We start from the raw sequence: 15232 nt of genomic DNA on the forward strand, positions 1-15232 counted from the left end.
GTTGCTTCAAGATTTGTCTTTTTTTTTTTGCCAGACTCAATGATTCCAAACCTCACAACAACATCCGTATGCCTCTGGAGAAAGTTCTGGATCAATTAATGACCTTAGCCAGGAATTCACACAATTCTATAAACCAAACTGGGCCAAGCTCTGCCAAAGCTTTGCTAAACTCCTGGACTCACAAGAACATACTTATCTGCTTAGGCTGTCCCTGTTTTGCAATGAATCACCAAAACCATCCTCCAATTTCTTAAGCCCTCTGTGAAAGAAAAGGCTTTTCTTTAAGAATTGGGTCCATACTGAAACTCAGCAAAAGTTGCATAATAGGAAAACATACTTATGAAAGAGAGCATGTAAAAATGGTTGTTAAATGCCTGAAGGAGAATACATTCAAGTATTTAAAGCTATGATGCCCTTGAGGGCAGTGTGCTTCTTTTTTTTTGAGAGTGTGTTTATTCATCTAAATCTAAGATGGTCTGGAATATGCCATGCAAATACGACAGAATTTTTTTTCCAGCTCTTAATGTTTATCTTCTTTATTTTCATATGCACCTGACATTTGTTCTTTGTTTTTTTTTTCTAGATTAAACGCACAATGTATAATGTTACTAAATATTGAAGACACAGTGGTGCACTAGATTTGTAGTCAAACACCTGCGTTTTCTGTAATAATCTATGTTTCCAAATATCCCTTTGGTGGATAGTAACCTGTGGTGATAGCTAGTTGTTAGGTAATGACTGTTTAATGACTTGCTCACTTATTTGTGCTGTCCAATCATGAACCATTAACAACAACAACAGTTTTTACTGTGATCAAACTGAAGATTTAAGGCTTATTAACACTTGTGTAACAGTAGAAGTTATTTTTCAAAGTAGACCTGATCAACAATCTGAGGCAAAGAGAGCTTCTTATATGTTTTTAACTGAACAGGCAGTCACAACCATGCTGATATGTCTTGGTTTTTTGTTTTAATTAACAAACAAGCTGAACCTGTGCTCAACTCAACCACTAGTTGTACATTAGTAGGGAACTTATTTGCAGAAGACAATTTTTTTCATTTACAAAAAAATTGCAACAGATTATTAGATAAAACAAAAATGTATGTCATTTGTGATTGATAACAAACCATGTGCTGAGTCACAAATAAATATTCTTTATCATAATTTGAGAGTTGCTACTGATGATACTTCTGCAGTGTCTTTCAGAGGAACTTCTACAGACAGAACTTCTATCCCGCAACCACCTCACAACAGAATAAATGATGCCATATGTCAATCAGTAGCTTGACATGTTTACAATGTCAGTTTTGGTATAACAGGCACATGAGTCTGTGTATGATAATGAGTTGTTGACAAGAGCTTCTCTGACAACTTGGTCTATTCCTTACAACAGGGCACATTCCTTTTTTTTAATATATTACATTACATCGATCACAATAGCACTTACTGCCTAATGGTCCAGTCTGTAGGATGGAATGACATCTGGTGCTCAAACTGCAAATTGCAGTTAAATGCAACTCCCAAGCTACACTGACCCTTAAAACCCATAAAATACAGTCTGGAGCAAGAGTTTGGTTTTTCCCTTCTGGGTTACTGAAATAACATGGTGGTATATACATGGCAAAGGGGCAAAGAAAGGCAAGCCACAGTTTGTGGATATAGATAACTTGTCAAAGATAACTTGTGAAGATAATATTCACTCAATTCTATACTAATTAAAACATGAATATTATGTTCAACCTCTATTTATAGATCACCCTACATTTTACACAGTGGCTCTTTAAATATTATATTTTGCTTGCTGTATCTGCATTGTTTCAGTAATAAATGTAGTAGACTGTATTTAAATAAAATAGTTCAACACATTGAGTTCTTTATTATAATTTGACTCAAAGTTTTGTTTTCAGGTTTATCTTACGACATGTTCATGGGCCACGCTACATCCACATCTACTCAGAATAAAGTATTATAGCTGTCTCGCAGATAGCTCTGGCAGCTTATGAACGACTTATCATCCCAAAGTGCCTTCCTGTTTACCTCATCATTTGGCTTGGTTTCCAGGGCATCTCCATGGGCAACAACAACAACAAGAAAAACATTTTCTCAAACCTGTATAGACTTACTGAAGTTTGGAATCAGTCACACCTAACGTCTGAGAAAGGTTAGAAATGAATAGGCAGTCACACCAGTCAAATCTATGAATTAGACATGGTGTCTAGCAACGTTTGTTCGTCAGTGTGAGTGTTATTGTGTGTAATTCTGTGCCCACTCAGGTCTGCTTCCATTTCAAGTGAAAATGACTTGACTTCTCCGAATTCAAAGACAGATGAGGAGTTTCTCTTTGGTAAACAAGGTCCAGAATAAATCTTGACTGAAGTTTTCAGGATCACAAAATTCCTACTGGCATCAGTGTTTTTATACATGATTCATGACAAACAGGTTGTCTTTGGACCTAATTTTATGTTGATCCAAACACTACCACTATTGGCAAAATGGATTCTGTTGCTGTATTGCTCATGGAATTTTTGTGTAGTCTGTAATTGTAAGTGATGGGATTTTACTCTGACTAACATGGTGCAGCAATTACTTCAGTACTGTCGCCTCACAGGTGAAAGGAAACCTGCTGGTCGGATGGTACTCTTCTGTTCTTGCTGCATGGGGTTTCTTAGGGCTTCCTCCCAAAGCCTGAAGACATTTGAACTGGAGTACATATTTTTATGAGCATGTATGGTTGCACCCCTTTCTTTCTGTGGGTGCTGTGCTGGATTAGCAAACTGTCAGGGTCTGTCTCTGAATCAGTCTCAGCTGGGATACAATCCAACTCCATGCAACCCTCTACAGAATAAAGCTGTTACAGCTCATGGATGGATAAGTTTACACATCAATTAGATTAAATTTGGAGCTGGTTAGGTCTCAGACATCTTTGTTGGTTTAAGCTGATGGGATAGTCAATGACATTCCGCCTGAATAAACAATCTCCCATTATTAACACAAAGATATTGTGAGCTGGTCACATTCAACAACCCGAAACAGCTCTATTACAGTGCACATAATACTATTGGTAAACCATATGGAAATGTTGACGTAAACACTTATGCACATGTGAAAATGTGTGTGTGATCGGATTTTCTCTCATCATCTCACCAGCAGATAGACTAAAAAAATATATCTTTCCTATGTTTCTTGATAGAAAGTGGCACCTTTGAATATGAGATCTTCTTATCTCAAAAATATGGACACAGTATTTTTGTAAGAGCAGGTAAATCCAAGCTTTTGACTGTCAGTAGATTTCTCTTTTTGCTTTTTTACTGTCCAAACATAACCCTGACTAAATCAACACTGTGACATTTATTTTTCCTGTTAATTTGTGCATAAAAAAATTAAACGAGTGAACTCGTGAAACTTTATCAACTGCCAATATAAATGCCCTGACAGCATGAAACAAGAGGTGTAATTTACTTAAATGCAAATCCATTTAATTATCATGCATGCAATACATGGATGTAGCACATCTAAGTGAATTATCTGCGTAAAGCAGTGATACTCACTATTTTTTTCACAAGAGCCACATTGGCAGAGCAAAATCAAGGGAAGAGCCACTTTTACGACAACATACTAAGTCCCCTTTTGCAAATATGCATTTCTACATATAAAACATCCCACAAAAACAGAAACAACACAGCCAATACATTTTCAATTAAGACCACATTTACCTTAATACTGGGATGAGCGGAAGCTGGCATGCATGTCCTTGACTTTCTTCATGTTGTATTTGTAGTTTGTTGTTGTAATCATAGTGAGATATTCAAGATGAGCATGGTTTTTGTGCTGGTTTTTGCCCTTTTTTATATAAAAACCGATCCATTGTGCCTGCATCTCGCGCTGGCTAAAGCTATTGTGCACTGCGGTCAAGTGTGAGGTGGTTTAAGTGGGCTGCGTTGCCAGGTTTAACAGAGCCCCATTTAGGAAACACCATTAAGCCTTAATTAATACTTAATAAAAATACTTAATACTGTGCAGTATTCACTGTATGTTATTTGAAAAAATTGTATTGTTATTGTTACCATATCGTTATAAGCTACTATGCAAGTGCGAGCCGCCAATTAAAGCTTGAGGAGCCGCATGTGGCTCGCAAGCCGCGCAATGAGTATCTCTGGCGTAAAGCAAACTGATTACTGACTGTGACAAATTGCATATAGTGTGACATCCTATATGTCCTGTAAATATAATCAGAGACTTGGAAATCCAAAAGTTTGCACAGTATCTAAACAAGGGATGTCCAAAGTCGGTCCTCGAGGGCCGCTGTCCTGCAGGTTGTAGATGTTTCCCTGCTTCAGCACACCTGATTCAGATGAAATGGATCTCTTCAAAAGATTGTCAAGTTCTGCACAAGCCTTCTAATGATGCAGTGATCTGAATCAGGTGTGTTGAAGCAGAAAAACATCTAAAACCTGCAGGACAGCGGCCCTTGAGGACCGACTTTGGACATCCCTGATCTAAACTGTTCCGAGCACTGCACTTTTTGAATGGATACCTCAGACTCGGACGTTGTACCTGGAATCTGGTGCAGCCACTCCTCCTATTTGGTGTCACAGTCCTCAGTGCTCTTACTAACACTGAAGTACTTTGGACTACGCCTTCCATAACTGATCGTGTTTCTTTAGCTCCTCATACTTCTCAGTGTTCCTGTACTTCATGTTTCTGATCTTACTGTCGCAGGTTGGATGGTTTGATTTCAGCAATGGTAAAGCCCATGGACGGGCCTGATCTTTCATTCAACCTTCTATCCGTTTTCTCTACCCGCGTAATTCAATTCGGGGTCGTTGGGGGCCTGAAGCCTATTCCAGCTACCGTTGGCAGAGGCAGCATACACCCTGGATAGGTTGCCAATCCATCACAGGGCCAGACAGAGACAAATGAGACAAAAAAAAAACATAAGCGCACACTCTTAGGGTCAATTAAGAATCATAGATTAACCTGACATACCTGTTTTTGGATAGTGGGAGGAGTACCTGGAGAGAGCCCACACATACACGGGGAGAACACAGCCTGGATTTGAAGCAGGAACCCTCTTGCTATGAGGTGATAGGGTCTTAACATCACACCACCATACAGCCCCAAAAGATTTTCTGAAACGAATAATGTGTCTGAAAAGACTTCTGTGGTTTAAATTTATAGTCAACTTTGTGTATTTGATCAAATGCATAAAAAACACATGGCAACCTGGCAACAATTTTGGAGCCACAATATTTGGAGGATGCTCATTCATTTATTTCCATTTTGTGGAATAATAGGCAATTAACTAATATGAAATAAAACATGTTTTTCAATAGCTGAACACTGACTTTGTGAAACATAGCAGTGATTAATGTCAATATTTTGTAACATCAAGAAAAGAAAAACACATATGGCATCACTCAGTCATGTGGGGAAATAAAATCAGTTAGAATTCAGCTTGATTTCTTTCAGGACTAATAAAAAAAACAATATTCTATATATCAGTCATATCACAACTTTCGTGAATAGTAGTTGACAGTCCAGCTTTCCAGGATTGCACCTTAGCAGGATTTTCAATGTCCATCAAAAATTTTCATGTTTGAGATCCTCAATGTTTGCTGGCCATGTCATTGAGTTCATATCTCTTTACCAGGAACATTTTGAACACTCCAGCAAGATGCATTATTATCCTAAAAAATTACTTCATCACTAAACATAGTTCTGATTAATCGAATAAGTGGCCAAAATGTCTCTGTACACCTGTAAATTTACTGTAGGAGGTAATGACTGTCATATCCCCTGATTATTTACCTGACATCAACCCCATGTCATCAATGAGTGTCGTATGTTTGCTTTGTTTGAATTTGCTGGTTTTCTTCAGTCACTCATATTTAATGTTTCATTGGACCTCCACCAAACAAAAGTTCCATCATCATCTCCTTGCCCAGTGCAGATTGGTGATTTAGCACTGAACATAACTTTCATCCAGTCATCTGCAGTCCAGAAATGCTTCATTTTAGCATTTATGGCTTTTTCCACTCATTTCCTTTCTTTAACCCACTCGTTTCCTTTTTTTCAACAGTTCAGTTTGAAACATTGACTCTTTGTTGTGCATTTTCTATTTTTAAAGACACAATGCTTTGAGTTGTCCTTCCTGATATTTTGCATCTTCCTTGACTGACCTGTATGTTTCCCTTTTAAAGCTCTCCCCTTCTGTTTGTAGTCACTCCAAAATTGTAGATACGGCTGACTTTAAACAACCAACATCTTTTGCCACACTCAAGTTGAACTACCTTCTTGAAGGAGTTTAAGAATCCTTTCCTTTGTTTTCACTGATCAGCTCTCTGGCCCAGTCTACAGTGGCTCTGACACCTGCTATTTTCCGGTTGAGTACAAACTGAACTGAAGCTGGACTGGATTCTGCTTCCTTTTCCCTTTTTGTTTCAGAACCATTTTAATCTATTTAAAAAATCAAGTAAGTATTTTGGGAATTACTTTTGAACTTGAATTTTGTAAAGGTATTTCACAAATAATTACCATTGCATGGCTGGTCATAAATATGTGTGCCATCCCAGAGGAAGAGAAAATAAGAATAGAGATATTAAAAGATTAATTTATTTCTCCTAAACAATTATGAGCTCTGTTTGAAACCAAATGAGGATATGGATTATTTCTCCTGTCACTGTTTGATCTCCAGAGCAGAAAGATGCTTAAAGCTTCCTCGACTTTTGAACCTCTATTTGATCTCACACAGAGAAATCAGAGCCCTTTTGGAAGTTCATCTGTTCTCACCACAAACCTTTGTTAAACTTGATTCATAAATCTTTTGATGAGCTCTGCCACAAAAAAACAAACAAAAGAAACTGCAATCAACCAATCAATGTGTCTTTATTTGCAGGGAACATTCATAGTAAACAGAATAAACCGACACAGATTTAGAAACAATAAAAATATGTTAATGCACAGGACAAGTGGATTACATTTTATTTCCTTTAACAAGAGCAGCATGCCGGGACAGTTTACTATGCTGGCCCACATCCCTTTTACCCTGTACAATCCTCCGCTGAAAATGGTGGATTGCTATTTGCTTCTCATGACACAAGGTATTCTCTGGGGTTCAGTGAGGCTGACAGATACTAAACTAACTCCTCTCTCCAATCACTTATTTAGCAAAATAAATATTTTTGTTTGTTTGCCAGTTTTGGATTGTAAAAAGATTGAGAACATTTATTGATGACTAGATTTCCCCCAATGTCGGGGTGTAGCTCAGGAGGAAGATCAGTCGTATACTAATCAGAAGGTCAGCAGTTTGACTCCCAGCTTCTCCGGCCCGCATGCTGAAGCATCCTTGGACAAGACACTGAACCACACATTACCATACACCATCAGTGTGTGGATATGTACAGTGTGCTGTGTGTGTGTGTAAATGTGGCATGTAGTGTGAAAGTGCTTTAAGTGGTCAGCTAGACGATAAAAGTGCTTTACAAATACAGCCCATTTACCACACATCAAAGTTAACATTTCTCTTGTTCATCGGTATGTTAGGTAAACTTGATATTAGAGTGCATTAATTTAGTGAATGATAGTTATCCAAAGCGACTCACAGTTGAGGAACACCTGGGGGGCAGTGTTGGGCTCATCATTTTGCCGCTTCTAACTTTCTCTGTGGAAGATCAGTGTATATGTAATTATAGCCAAACTCACTGCATAGGTGTTGTCTTTAAGTTAGTTGAATGATGACTTTGTCAGATAAAGCTGTAGTTATAAAATCAGGATTTGATTAGAATAGAGCAAGAGTAAAGATTACATTTGTAAAGCGCCCTAGCCCATTTCAGCCTAGTTGAGCGTATACAAGAGCTATTTGATCCCCAACCGTAGGATATGATGTGTTATTTCAGCTTTCAGAGCTTTGAGTTTGTACAATTTCGGTCAAACAAACATGATTATGGGCAATTTTAAAGTCTGGTTTTGGTCAGACACACACAGTAACTTTTTTTTTTGTAATGCCATTTGAACTACTTAGGAGGATCTCACCAACACAGATGTCCTAATGATTGAAGTTCAAGGACTCTTTTTTTCTTTGTTTCCCTGTGGGCCCCCTCAGTCCAAATAATCAGCAGAGTAATCTTTCCTTCTCTTTAGCATAAAAATGAAGGATTTTCTCTTTAAATCTGTGTCCCTATGTCTCTCCGACGGAATGACATGTATAGTAACATGTTAACAGATAGCATGACACTAACGTTAGCGTGAGATTAACGCTACCGAGATGGTCTTTCCTTTTTGTGAATGTTAGCATTCTCTCGTCTCTGATAGTGTCATCTGTTGGATGAAGAAAAATGTACATGAGCTGATGTAATCTACATCTCAGTGAGACGACTGAGAGGTATTGATTCAGCATTGGGTGTTTGCAGAAGCAATTACCTGACGCAGTATGGCTCTCACAACATGGCACTTTGGATGAGAAAGCAGATCTGAAAAGCCTGCCTGAATCGAGGAAAAAAAAATTTCCATGTTGTGGAATGGCAGTTTTAACATGACAAAAGAGATCCAAAGGACAAAAAAAAAACATCACCATGGCACAGTTATATCCTGCCATCCCAACTGTGCTGCATGGGTTGAAACATTTTTATTTTGTGTAGATAAACACATGCTTCTTGAAATGAAAAATGTAATATCGTGTATGAAAATATAAAAACAAATCAAACAGAGAATATTGGGGTTCCCATTAATTTCAGTTCAGTAAAGGTTGGAAAAAAAGTTGATGAAAATTTACACTTCATCCAGTTTGAGACTGGAGCAGATCATGCAGAATACTTTCCAGGAAGGTATGCAACTCTGCCTCATTGAGTGGTTCAGTCTTCTCTGGGTGGAAGGTGGAGTTGTGGTGGTGTTTGGTGCCTGTGAGACAAGTAAGAGGGACAATAAGAATAAATGTGGCACATGAATATACAGTATGCAGTGATTGGAGGAATGAGAAAGAGCACTGTCCCAGCAGACTGGGACTCAAGAACATCTTTAAGAGATTATCTTTGACTGACCTCTCCTCAACATCCTTACTTTGAACAGTAAATGGAAGCAGGAAAATGAATGACTTGGCTTATTTTTCACTCGCCCAAATCCACCACTTTGCCTCAGCACCGGCCAGAGATACAGAAAATTGCAATCAAGACATTTTATAATCATCCAATCAAATGCCAGATGCCAATGTGTTGGGACACTGGAACAGAATGCTATAATTTGCTAGTTTTAAAACTAGGAATAAATTATTCCATCAATTTTTGGCCAATAGCCTAAAGCAATTGTTTTTGTTATTTATTTTCCCCTTTATGAGGGAAAAAGATGCAATGATATGCTAGATAAAGGAGAAGTGGATAGTTTTATGGTACTTCAGCCATTCATCACACAATCTTTGATTGTACACACATTCTTTTTTTTTTAAATGTATCAAATAACCTATACTAAAACCATTCGCATAAAATCATCATTTATGTAAAAACAAAATTGCAATTTAGAAAAAACTTTTTAGCCTGTTAAAACATTGCCAACTCATGACGTATTTCTATTGCCAGTAGGCCAACGTGATGTGGAAAACTGTCCTATGGCATGACAAATCTATATTCAAAGATATTACCTGGACAAAAAGGTAGAAGAACCATCCGGCTCCATAGCCGCATACTTTTGAAAAGCCAGCCTCCATCGGACAAATTGTGTCCCACTTGTTTTGGAAACTATCTGCATAAAAATTCTAAAATCTATGTCTGTTTGTTTGCAATATGACTCAGCCCTCCCTGACCCCATGCATGAACCCAGCTCCATGCAGTCCTTGGGGTGGCCAACAGAAAACAGCAGCATTGTCCTTCTCCACTGAATCTGGGTTTCAAAATCTGGGGCGTTGTTCCCTACAGTCTCAACTTGGTGGGAGCACTCCAAAATCTGTAAGTTTTGCTTCACTCTGAACTTTTGATTCAAGATTTAAACACGCTTTCCTTTGAACAGCTGCAGCATCTGGATTTTTATTTCAACAACTTTTTCAGTCCAACCTTTAACTGTATCAAAATATTGTGTTGTTTTGTGACATGCTGATATGTCAACTATATTTTTACCGTTGGGAAAGAGAGCAGCACCCCAAAATCCAGAATGACTTGTTTCTGCCATCTACCTATCAACCCATCTTGTCATGTTCGCAGATTATAGACATTTTCTGGACTCAATTCATTTTCTGTTTTATTTTGTCAACTGTTGTGTCATCTTTATTTCACTTCCTGTTAAGTTTCCCACCAGTCTCAGCCACACCTGGTGGCCATCAGTAATCATCGTCTCAGTACCATTTATATTCCTAGCCTTCCAGACCTACCTTGCCAGATTGTCTAGATTTTGTGTTCCAAGCTCTCTAGCACTCTCAAAGTGTATGTATACCCGTGTTTGACCTTTTTCCAGTGTTTTGTGACCCTGCTCTTGCCTTGCCCAGTTTGATACCTCTGCCAGTGGATTTTTGACTTGGACTGTTTTTTGACTCTGCCTCTGTCTACCCCTGCCTGTACTTTTGCCCCGCGGATTGCCTCCTTGTGTATGACCTTTATTAAATTGTGTTTGATCTCTGCACTTGAGTCTCCAAGCCTGTTCGTTACACATCTACCCATCCCATGTGTCATGTTGTTTTTAAGGGAGGACCCAGGTGCAGACACGACGGGGAGGCAAAATAAAGTTAACGGGTTTATTGACAAATGAATATAACAAAAAGCGCAGCAAAGCTGGAATATCAAAAAACTAAACTGGACATAAAACTAGTAAACAAAAAAACATTAGCAAAAGGACAGACTAGGAACAACCAGGGACCGGGGGGACAAGACCAGACCAGGGGACATAACAAGACTCAAGACAAAAGTATCAAAGACCAAGGTAGAGAAGGTAATGAAGAGGATCCGGCAAGGAGTGGTTGAACTAGACAGACATATATACTGGGGAGGTGATTACTGGAGTAGGAACTGGTGGTTGATTGGAAACGGGTTGCAGGTGAGTGAATGAGAGCAGGAGAGAGACTGAGGAGAGAGAGAGAGAGAGAGAGAGATGGCAGAACACAGGGGCGAGAGAGAGCACACTAAGGGAATACACAAGGAGAAAATAAAACATAATTGAATACTGAATAAACAGAACTATAATGAAACAGACTAAATCTAAATACCGAAAACACAAAGTACAGAATAAAGACACCAAACCAAGTACAAGACACAACTTAAATTCCAGATCCTGACACCATGTGGTTCCGTCATATTTTGGATCAGAAAACATCTATTTCAGGTCTAATCTAAACCTTGTTTTAAAGAATGCCTCTATGTGTGGACTCCGCCAAGAATCTTGATAGTGCATGGGCTTCATTTGTTCTGATTTAAACTAATAGGTGTCTCATTCAAATAAAAACTTTATTTGTTCAAAACTACATGTTCAGTGTCCATTTTAACCCAGCTCCTTTGAGTTGAATTCTAAGACTGCCCTTTGCCTTTTTCCAAGTGGGCTCACTATGCGACTTCCCAAATTAAGCTTTCATAACAGAGAACATTTGCTGGTTAAAGTAGGGTAACGCAGCTACTTGGTAAGGTTTAGGAGTAAATAAAGTTATCCATTTTTTGTTTATTGGGGTGCATGCTTCAGAAATTTCCATCTGAAATTAAATACTTGGTACACTGTAATTTCATTAGTTTAAGCTGATGCTTAAGAAACAAAAACATCCATTTCAACACGAAGAGTCCAAATCGCAATGCTGCAAACATTATTGAACACTTGAGTCAAATCATTTGCATAGTGAAAAACAGATGTTCACCACTGCATAGGAAAGTTCTCAAACATATGTTTATCTAATACAATGTCAAGAAATTACCATGTTCTATGAAGATTCAACACAAGAAAGAGTTAAGAAAATTAAAAAAAAAAAAAAAGCTTTGAAACAAAATTCAATGGGAAAAATAACCCTTCATCAAAATGATGGAATGGGGAAAGTGAAGGGAAAGGCAACAAAGACTGCCACCTCATCTGTCAAACATAGTGGTGCTGTTGTGCAGGTATGGCTGTCAATGGAGCTGGCACATTGTCATTTACTGATTGTGTCATTATTTATGGAAACAACAGGATTAATGCAGCATTCAGTCAAACACATCAAAAGTCATTGGATGACATTTCATCATTTAAATATTTAACTCAAATTAGGCTGAGTGTGGCAAGATGTATGACCAATGAAAAGCTTCGGATGCAGTTGTGTAAAGCACGGCGCCACTGGACTCTAGAGCAGTAGAGATGTGTTCTCTGGAGTGACGAATCACGTTTCTCCATCTGGCAATCTGATGGACGAGTCTGGGTTTGGCGGTTGCCAGGGGAACGGTACTTGTCTGACCGCATTGTGCCAAGTGTAAAGTTTGGTGGAGGGGGGATCATGGTGTGCGCTTGTTTTTCAGGAGCTGGGCTTGGCCCCTTAGTTCCAGTGAAAGGAACTCTGAATGCTTCAGCATACCAAGAGATTTTGGACAATTTCATGCTCCCAACTTTGTGAAAAACACTTTGGGGATGGCCCCTTCCTGTTCCAGCACGACTGCACAGCAGGGAACAAAGCAAGGTCCATAAAGATATGGATGAGCAAGCCTGGCGTAGAAAGTGGTCAAAAATTCCCAGAAACACACTTCTTAACCTCGTAGAAAACTTTCCCAGAAGAGTTGAAACTGTTACAGCTGCAAAGGGTGGGCCGACGTCATATTAAACCCTATGGATTAAGAATGGGATGTCACTTAAGTTCATATGCATGTAAAGGCAGATGAGCGAATACTTTTGGCAATATAGTGTGTATATATATATAGCATGAGACTACGCCTCTGAGTTCAAACTGGCCAATTGGGTTGAACCTCTAGAAAAATGAACTGACAAAATTATTGGCAAATGCATTACATTGATACATTTAGACTCAATGACTCCATTTCCTTAGCTCATACATCCACAATCAAAACATTCTGAACTACTCATTTCTATATTTCTCAGCATTTGTATTATATCTTAATTTAATCACACTAATTTTCCAATCAAAGCTAAGAACACACTGATTTCCTATTTAAAAAAAAGCTGCTGTTGAGACGTGCTTCTTTTTAAAAGAGAAGCAGAAGTTGGCCTCCTCAAGGAACCCTCTGAGAGGTGAAGTATTTCAAAAATGCTTTTAATTGATCAAACAAATGTTCCTTTCAGAAAGAATCCACACCTTGAATTAAAGTGAAAGAAAAAAGGGAAAGAAAACTGAATGTTTGAATTCTTTTGATATCCACCTTTGTACACAAACGTTGGTTCAAGAGGTAGCAAAATACTTCCTAACACTGAGATTTAAAGTTTTTCCACCAAGGTACTGTGTGAAGAAGGTAAATTCAGTGAAGAAGCTACATGATACCACTATGAATAAATTGTGTGTGCATTGTTGTACATCATTTCTGCTGCATCCAATTTAATAAAGTGACATTCTGAGAACAGGTACAATAACTTCAGTGTTTAATCTTACAGTTTTGTTTCATTGGAAGTGATTTTTTTCTTGTGTATCTTACATTTCAGATTACATGGATAATTTTGAAAGTTCTCTTACCCTTCCAATGAAGGATCATCAATTTGCCCTCACGAAAAAAAAACACGGTTGTTATTGACTTTAGGGATATTTCTGAATAAAGATTTGAATAAAAAACAAAGCCAAGTGCCTATCAGCATTACCATAGTGCCTTTCATTTTATTTCAGATTATTCAAAGCGCTGTGCATGAAAAGAGGAACATGTGTAACTGCTTACAGTCTATTCTGTGAGCTCAATTTCTAGGGAATATATCTAATTAATCAGCCTTAATATCATTTTGGATTTTGTGCTGCGACTGCAGAGGTTATGTCACCTTTTAAACACTGAAGCCTTGGTTGAGTAAATCACCTAATTTGAACGTGAATGTGTGTGTGTGAGTGATGACTATGCCTAATTTGCAACAAAAATATTTAAAAAAAACACAGATACATTCCTGCCAGCAAAAATAGATATCTACTTTAGAATTAAATGCAGACTAATGAAAGGATTGGAAAATTAGAATTAAGTATTTTCTGCACTTGTCTCAAATTAATCAAGGCTTCTACAAAAACCCAGGTTGTACAAACACTCATTAGTTAGTTAGACATCAAGGGCAGATTGTTGCTCAATATCCCATAGGCTCTGTTGGAAACACATCCTCCTAAACACGAATCATTATCTATTTGTGCCTCTCAAAAGATTGCTTAAATAAATTTGAAATTTCTTACTGCCTTGTATGAAAATCTTCTCATTTAACGGTGCTCTTTGTTGAAATATTGTCCGTCAACAGAACCAGAAACAAAATACTATACCAAAGATGTTAGATAAATAAAACGCCCACATCTGAGACATCAAACAGCTAAGAGACAATTTGGGGATGGACCACTTTTTATTGTAATGTTACTTTCTAACATTAGATGGGATGTAAGTCACCATACTGTTATCAGGTCTGACCTTGAGCCAGTAGAAAAAGACAAAGTCACATGAATGTAAATTTGTCATTTTCATCATTTTGGGATTACTTGGAAATCTGATGATTGTTCAGGTTGCCTTCATGTTTGATGAACCTCTATGCATAAGAGGATTTTTCCTGCTATCTTTGTGTGTTTGTCAATTTCGGCTGCTGTGATTAGGTATCTTCCTTAATAGGTGCTGTAACCTTGAACTAGTGTATGTGTTCAGATTTCCCCCGTTCATTAACTCCGTTTCTAGAGGGGGAACTCAACCATGTAGAAATTTGCTTTGCTGGTGTAGCAGGTCAGCAAAGTCTGCTGCACCGTTGTACAGAGAGCAGACCTTTTACAGGAATCATGTCAAGCAGAGATGGAGCGCAACAAGGAGGGAGACAGTTGTGTAGTCATGCTGAATGAGGACAAAGACAGACAGGTGGACAGATGAGCAGGAAATCAGACGGGTAAAGAAAATGATTAGCAAAGCTGACAACCACGGCAGACACAGAAACAAGGATGAACATTCAACCAGACAAGGGGTCAGAAACACATCCAGAGAGGGAACATAGGTGTGCTTAAAAAAGCAGGCAGACTCTCACTTTTGTCGTAAGAAGGTCTCGTACGAACACGCCATGTCAGATTCAACAAGCGCTCTTAACTTCGGGAAAAAGTGTGTAAACGACCTGCATAAATGATGAATCACACTCGTGCGTATCTAAG

The sequence above is a fragment of the Odontesthes bonariensis genome, chromosome 22 (genome assembly GCF_027942865.1).
Source record: "Odontesthes bonariensis isolate fOdoBon6 chromosome 22, fOdoBon6.hap1, whole genome shotgun sequence".
In the NCBI taxonomy this organism is placed as follows: domain Eukaryota; kingdom Metazoa; phylum Chordata; class Actinopteri; order Atheriniformes; family Atherinopsidae; genus Odontesthes; species Odontesthes bonariensis.